Source organism: Diabrotica undecimpunctata, chromosome 8 (genome assembly GCF_040954645.1).
Source record: "Diabrotica undecimpunctata isolate CICGRU chromosome 8, icDiaUnde3, whole genome shotgun sequence".
NCBI lineage: Eukaryota > Metazoa > Arthropoda > Insecta > Coleoptera > Chrysomelidae > Diabrotica > Diabrotica undecimpunctata.
Genome location: NC_092810.1, coordinates 37336166 through 37345042, shown reverse-complemented (window position 1 = coordinate 37345042; position 8877 = coordinate 37336166).

The window sequence follows — 8877 nt, the reverse complement described above, 5'->3', positions numbered from 1 at the left end:
CCGTTAATTATTATTCCTTCACTTTGAGATAGTAATGCTTCTTCAAAACGGCTTCACTATATACATTAAATGTTTTAAATACAATTAAAGTCCGAAAACTGCAATATCTGGCACATGTCATGAGGCGTTATAACTTGTTGCAATTAATAATGCAAGGAAGAATACAGGATAGAAGGAGTCGGGGAAGAAGACGCATCTCCTGGTTAAACAATTTGAGAGCTTGGTTTAACTGCACTTCTGCTGACCTCTTTAGAGCAGCGGTATCGAAAGTGCGAATTGCCATGATGGTTGCCAACCTACTTAGAGGAGATGGCATATGAAGAAGAAGATATGAAGAATTAAATAGTAATGGGGACATAATACATCCCTGCCTAACTCCTCTCCTGATTTCAATTTCTGGACTGGGTTCGTTATCTATTAAGATTTGTGCTCTTTGATTCCAGTAGAGGTTTGTTATTATTCGTAAGTCCCTATGGTCTATGTTTTTTGTCTTTAGAATTTGGAAAATAAGTCTACTATAATGTTTAAGGTTTCATCATTTATGCATTTTAAGGTTTCTATAAGGATTTGGTCTGGACCTACTGCTTTACCATTTTTGCTGTTTTTAATGCCATTTTAATTTCCTCTTTTAATATCTGTAAAACCAGATCCTCTTCTACTTCTATCTCCATCTGTTCTGTTTTATTGTCTTTGAACAGTTCATTGATGTATTCTGTTCATCTCTTTAATTTGTCGTTAGTATTCAACACAAGTTTCCCATTTGCATCTTTTAGTATTCCCGGTTTTCTTGTACTATTGTGAGTTAAGTCTTTAATTTTTTTATGTGTGTTAAAACTATCATGTGTTTTCAGGTATTCTTCTATTTCTGCGCATTGTTTTTTTAACCATTGTTCTTTCGCTTTCTTAATTCTGTATTTTATTTGTTTATCCACTTTTTTGCACATCTGATTATCTTTGTTTTTATATTGACGTCTTTCTTCCATTAAATCTTAAATTTCTTCCGTCCTCCATTACTTCTTTTTATATCTGGTTGGTATCAGAATTTCTTTTTGACTTTTATCTATTTCTGTCTTTATTAATAACCATTTTTTATCCGTCTCAGTATTTTGTAAAATTTGTTCTTTAACATTCATTAATCCGTTGTTGATTTCATCTGCCAGGCGTTGCCTTATGTGTGGGTTCCTTAATTTACTTGTATCGATTTTTGCATTTGTTGTTCTTCGTTTTATTATTTTCATTTTGAGCTTAATTTTGGTCACTATTGGGTTGTGATCTGATCCTATGTCGGCACTTGGATAGGTTTTTGCGGATATAATTACGTTCCTGTATCTTTGTCTAACTAATACATAGTCTATTTGGTTTCTTACAATTCTCTCTTCTTGATCTGCTGGTGACTTCCAGGTATATAGTCTTCTCTTTGGCATTTTGAATACTATATTAGCTATAACAAAATTATTGTTATGGCAAAATAGACATATCCTATTGTCCATTCTTTTAGTTTTTCTTCCCCAACCTTTGCGTTAAAATCTCCCATTATAATTATTACATCTTGCGTTTTAATGGATTTTAACGGAGAAATACGATGAATACTATAATGGATATTTAATGAATATTTTAATGGATAAATATGATGAATACAAAGGTCAAATTCGAATCGATTGTGTAAATTCATTGAAACAAAATATGATTAGTCAACAAGCAATGTTCAAAATACCAAAAGAAAACTCCGAAGCAGTTACAAAAATCATATTCAAGATAGCAGAAGCCATTGCCAAGAGAAGCGAACTCTTATCAGACAGAAAATTTGTCGATAAATTTGTCTAGGGCAGGGGTCGGCAACGTTTTGAGTCGGAAGAGCCAAAAATTACAATTTACAAAATTTTAAAGTTTTTAAAGAGCCACAAATTTTTTTTGTCAACAATAAATACTATATATTTTCATACATTTCATTTATTGAAGTAAAAAATTAAAACAACTAAATATTCACTTATAACACTAACTTGCACTTCAATAACAAACAGTTGACCAAATAATCTCTATGGCAGTTGGCTTTGCATGGTTTTAGAAAGTTTGGATAAATCTGGCTCATAACTTGTTTTAAGTTTCAAACACGACTCTAAATTTTCATTTGTTAGTTGGCTTCTTAGTTTACTTTTAATTATATTCATGCAAGAGAACGCAAGAATATGTCGATCCGAAGATAGTTAGTACTCCAAATGCCAACTTTTTAACCTGACTGTAGCAATCTGAAAGAGTATTCCATGCGTCGAATATAAGTCCCTCAATTCGCGGCATTTCTTTCAAAGCTGTTCACTTTTTTGCGTTACGTACATACATTTCTGGACTTCCAACTCTTCCAACTTGCTTTTCAAATCTGTAAATTTTCCACTCCACAAAGCTTTACTTTTTAAATCGATCGATTGCATTTCTAAAGATCCAGTATGAATTCCAAATGTCTCAACGTGAATTTCGTTACTATTTGTGTTGAGAGGATTTACTATGAATGCTAAAGCAGTTTTGTTGGTTTTGAATTGTTCAAACCTGCCAGCAAATTCATCTTTAATTTTTTTGTAACTGTGCTGAAGTAATTCGTGTCAACAGTTACACTGGTTTTATCGCGATATTGCTTTAGAAATTGAAAATAAAGTAATTTACCGCTCTGAATATCTTCTGCAAAAAGAATTAATTTTTCTTCAAAACAAACCAATTCTTCCACCAAAACATAGGCTGGGTTTCCCTTTCCTTGCAGTTTTTAGATTAGCTCATTTAATTTCGCTGTGATATCCACCATAAAGTAAAATTTTTGCAACCATTTGTCGTTCCCTAATTCGGGGTGATTGATGCCTTTTTCATTTAGGAATATATTTATTTCATTCAAGCATAAAGCAAAACGTTTCAACACCTTACCTTTGGAAAGCCATCGCACTTTATTATGAAGAAGGAGGTCGGAATACTGAGCCTCCATTTCGTTTAAGAATTCTTTAAACTGACGATGGTAGAGTGCTTTTGACAAGATGCTATTAACAATCTTGATCACCAGCGGAGGGGTGCGGTGGGAAGCGAGTATAAGTGACTGAGAGGATCAGTGTCTAATCATCGTTAATCGATTCAGAAGGCTTTTTAAAACTTTTTTTGGTAAAATAAATAATATTTGCGTGTTGAACTAAAGAGCCGCATGCGGCTCGCGAGCCGCAGATTGCTGACCCCTGGTCTAGGGTAGAAAACACTAGTTAAAAATACAAGCTTGTCACATCAAACTATACCAAGAAGAATTGATGACATGGCCAACAAAATCGAACCATCTTTAAAAACAAAACTAAGGAAATGCGTTTTCTATAGTTTCGCTCTCGACGAAAGTACTGATAGGTCCGATTCAACACAATTGGCAGTGATAGTAGTGATAATGATGGCAAGACTATACTGTGATTAATGAATTACTTGATTTGCGTCCAACGAGAGATACAACTACAGGAAAAGACATCTACGAAGAAGTAATGAGATGCTTAGAAAAATATTAACTTCAAATCGAAAATCTTTGCGGCTTAACCACTGACGGTGTATCAGCAATGACAGGAAGAGCAAATGATTTTGAGGCTTTAACATGCAATAGCATCGCACACACACAAGCATACATTATCATTGTATTATAAGTACATCAATAACAGGTTTGTGCAAAAGTACTCGAACTGAAACCTTTGATAGATAAAGTAGCGTAGACAGTTAGTTTTATTCGCGCAAGAGGCCTGAATCAAAGTCCAAGCATTTCTGCCAGATTCAAATACCAAGAAATTAGTTTTCTATCTAATGAGCAGTGGTTGGTTGGCTGATCTGACTTTGGTTGGTTGATATAACTATCTTTCTAGTCCACTAGTCAGAGATTTGAGCTCTAAAAATCATACGAACAAGCTGAATTTTGCTGATAATATGATTTTTGGAACCTCAAAAAATATGCAAAAAAGTTTACCACTCCTACCTTCCCGCTTCTTCCTAAAACCCCTCCTCTCAAAGGGAAAAAATCGATTTACCAAAAATCTGTTAGCCGTAGAAAAAATGTTTCAAATAAAAAAGGTAGCTAAGATAATTTTATACAAAAATGTTTATTAGCACTTTTTTCGTAGAATGAACCGTTCTCTCAGAAATAACGGTTGAAGCGACCGACAAGGTAAGAAGTCAGTTACGCGCGCGAAATCAATTTTTAATATAATTTGTATTAATTCGATGGTAAGTCAACTCCGCCTCCGATAAGTGCTGGGTGGATTGAGTAGCTTAGTAAATGCCGGTACCGGTTCCAAGACCGGATAAAGGAGGAGGGTTGAGGCGATGAACTAGCAACTCATCCCTTGTCAAAAGAAATAAATGTTAAAAATTTAGACCAAAAGCCTCGGAATACAAAGGATGGATCGAAACGAAGACGACTAATGTAACGGAAAAGGAAAATTATATTGGCTACATGGAATGTACAAGAACCAAACAAGCAGAAGTATTCAAAGAATTAGCGGAAAGAAAAATAGATATATGTATTCTCACCGAGACCAAGAAAAAGGGAAAAGAAAATGAATAGATAGGAGAATATATACATATCTACAGTGGAGTGAGTAAAGATAACAGAGCTAAGAGAAGAATCTCTATTGCCATTTGAAAAAATCTTAAAAACAGTATTAAATCGTGGACTGAACTAAATGAACAACTGCTAATACTGGAAATGGAAAAGAATGGGCACAACATCGTGATTGTCGGAATGTATGCCCCAAATGAAGACGCAGATCCAGAAAGTAAAGACGATTTCTACAACGAGATGAATGAAATACTCTCTGAAGTTAAAGAACACTGTGAAATCTTTATACTAAGAGATTTAAACGACAGAGTAGGGAGGGAAGAAAATAACAGAATCGTAGGAAGATATGGGGAACAAATTACCAATGACAACGGAATGAGACTTTTTGTGAAACAATGTCTCTCAAAATTATGAATGGATTTTTTCAACATAGAGACATCCACAAATTTACATGGATACAACCTAATAGGAATCTGCGCTCGATAATCGACTATGTAATCCAACGTTAAACTTCCCAGCTGAAAACAACTGACGTGAGGGTCATCGAGCAAAAAGACAAAAGAGGGAATCTAATCGTTATGAAAACGAGACCAAAAAAGTGGCCTCTGATGGCGGACATATCCGGAAATGCAAATGCGCCAAATTTAAATTTCATGACACTTCACAATAATCATACAGTGGTGTAGGGGTTCTAATTTATCTATTTATTTTTTATATTAGATAATATTAATATTACATAATATTAATACATAATACACTTAAAATACTTTTTTTTAAACTAGGACACAATAAAGTTTTAATTAAATAATAACAATATAGTCTAAAATGTGAAGCAATTGTTAAAAAACTTCAATAGAAAATACAATGTGGCCTCTCAAGATGGCACTTCCTGTCTAACAATATTTTTGCCCCCACTACCTTTACATTCCCTCTTTTGTCTTTTTGCTCGATGGTGAGGGTATACCGTGAATCAGAATGTGGATCCGACCATCGTTTACTTATGGCCAACGTGATAGTTCACTATCGCAAAAACACTCAGGTGCAGAATATAGAAAAAGGACAAGAAGTAACATCCCCTAAATATAACCTAGAAAGCTTAAAAGAAGATTCAACGAAATTTCTTTACAAATTACGACTGGCTACAAAATTACAAAATGTGGATCGAGAAAATATATCAGCGGAAGAATTATACCAGCAACATAAAAAATGCATTCATGAGGCTGCAAGTGAAGCTTTGGGGTATAAAGACAAACATGAAACAAAAAATCAAGAATGGTGGTCGGAGAATATGCAAGAAGAAAACTGCTTATCAGAAATGCATGTCAACGAGAAAGGAGGAAGATTACAAGATATATAAAAATTTAATCGAGATGTAAAAAGAGAAGTAGTGAAAAGTAAAAATGAGATGTGGGATCGAAGATGTGCAGAGGTGGATAGGTATATGGGTGAAACAAGAGTTAGGCATGCGTGAAAGGTGATAAAGTCTCTCCGGAGGGAAGGAAAGGAAAAATCTAATTTACTAAACCCGGCCCTTTACAAAATTGTGTTGGACATCCCTGGTCTAATGGGACTAAATCGCACAATCTTGCTAGCCACTCACTTCCACGTGAAAAGACCATAACCTCAAATCTCTCGTGCAAAATTTCCAATGTGTGGCACGTAACACCGTATTGAAACTACATATCGTTGGTGATCATATAATCATATAATCACATTCAAGCCAAAAAAAATTGTAGTCATCGACCTATAGCGCTCACTATGGACGGTGATCGCCTGGTCAACGTCTTTCTCAAAGAAATACGGACCGATTACGTCGCCAGAAACAAACTATCGGTGAATACCACAAAAAATCAAATTGTGAGTATTAGAGGAGAAGAGGGAGACTTGATCCCACCGTTACATTTTTTCAGATATCTTTTTTTATAACCGATCTAGAACCTTGATAATTTAGTGGAACATTACAAATTTATCACAGTTTTGGGTGTTATATACCCGAAAAATATACTGCTAATAAATAACGAGTTTTTGTAGAATCTAGTAATAGAGAAAAACTAATCATGTCTCCCCGTACTTCGGGAAACTTGATCCTTGTGTACGGGTGACTTGATTATACCTTCCCAGATTTACAGTATTAAAATTAAACCAAAAACTGGATGCTGAAAACTAATTTTACTCAGTCATGACATAGCAAATAATATTATTAAAAATAGAAACACTTTCTGGCAGAAAATTATATTCAAAAAGTTATAAAAGTGAAAAAAAAAATTATTGTTGAATATTGAACATTCTCAGTGATTTAGGAAGAACAAAACATCCTATGCGCTTACTGTAGCTCCTAAACTTGGTAAGCTCGTTCTTTCTTCCCGTTATCTGTCCTACGTAACGATAGACTAAGTTTCTTTCGGAGATAAAACTTACAATTACCCAATCTTGCACACTCAATTCAAACTCGTTACCTTCTGCTTCATATTCAGTATCTGTCTCTACTTGCATTTCATCATTAGGATCATATTCACTCTGACGATGGTAGCATAATGTCACTGCCCCCGAACTTGAAGATTCCCTCAAATCCTTAAGTTTTTGTTTAGTCATTTTTTTAAGTGCTCTTACTTTGGCCTTCTGCTCTTTTCTATTTTTTTTTTCTTCCTTAGCTCTAACTTTAGCTGCAAGCGCAAGTTTCTCTGGTGTAGCTGTGAGTAGTTGCTCGCTTTCTACCCTTTTTTGAAGTCCTGAGCCCGGCTTTAGGATGAGGTCTGATCATTTCTGGGCTACTAAAAGTGGCAAAAGGGAAAGGCTTGTTATTGTGCTCCATTGATGTTTGTTGTAGCTGATAATTTTGTGAAGTATCTCCATTTATAGGATGTGATCTAATTATTTGAGGAGTGGTAAAAGTAGAAGTAGAAGGCTGGTTTTTGTCCTCTATTAGTGTTCGTCGTAGTTGTTGATTATGTGAAATCGATCCAGTTGAGGAAGATGGTCTAATTATTTCAGGGGTGGTGAAAGTGCCAGTAGAAGTAAAGGGTTCGTTATTGTTATCTATTGCTGGTGTTGCAACATCAAACTGAGATAAAGTGGAATTATTTTCCGGATCTTCGCGATCAGTAACATACGCCGACATAAAATCTTCATCGGTAAAAATATTGGAATTGAAAGGCCATATACCCGTAACTCTAAATCCGCTTTCAATATTACGTGGAGTAAATGCTAACGGGAAAGCGTAAGCTAAGCATCCTCCGACTTCATATATTGTAATTGTCCTTCCTGGGTGGGTCACCATCTAATCATCACAGGCAGTATTATAGAAACTCTTTAGAGGGCCAAATACACTCCTGTCTAACGCCTGGAGCTTATGCGACATGTGTGGTGGTATGGTAAGAAGAATTATTCCGTGTTCTTTGGCATACGTTATGGCTTCGAGTGTAACGTGGCTATCATGATTGTCCATTATGATTAAACATTTATGTAGTCACCTTTACATGTTTTTGAAAATGTTTCAAAAATTAATAAAATTAGAAGCGGTCATCCATCCACTTTCATAAACTACGCCGGTGGCCCCTGGTGGGCTATTATCAATCATGCGATCTTGCCAAAGTTTTCGAGGGAAAACCATAAAAGGCGGTATATGGTTCCCGATTGCATTGATTGCACAACAAACAGTTACTGTTGCTCCACGTTCCCCTGACGTAATTTTACCAACGTGCTTTTTACCTTTGTACGCAATGATCTTCTTTGGCTTATGGACAGTGGAAAGTCCAGTTTCGTCCACGCTCCAAATTACTTCTGGTCCAATTCCATGGTTTTCAAGAACTGTCTTTAAATTTCTGAAAAATTTTGAATCATTATTTCTGTTGAAACTAGTTGCTCTAGAAAGACTAATTGCTTAGGGAGAGCCTAGTGATAAGGTCTTCATCCTCTTCAGAAATCCGTATAACCAGTCGTAACTGGCTTGCTTATGTTTATTCCACGAAGCAGGTTTTTTTTAGTATTTTAGTATTATATTTAGTAACATCTAAATAATTTTTAAACATATTTTCCTCTGCATTTGTAAATATTTGAGCCTTCTTGTAATCAGGAGAGAAGGATATTTCAACGTTTTCGGATCGTTGTCCGCGAACGTATCTTTTTAATGTCATAATATTTATTTGAAAACGACTTGCCGTTGGCTTATGAGACGTACCGTTATTAATAACGTATAAAACAGCTTCTTTTAACCTCTGGCTGTCGACAGTCGACTGGTGTTCTTTTTTTGGCTCCTTCCCTCCTTTTGTATTGACGTGGCATATCTATAAAATAAAAAACATTCGTCTATAAGGAGTTTCTGG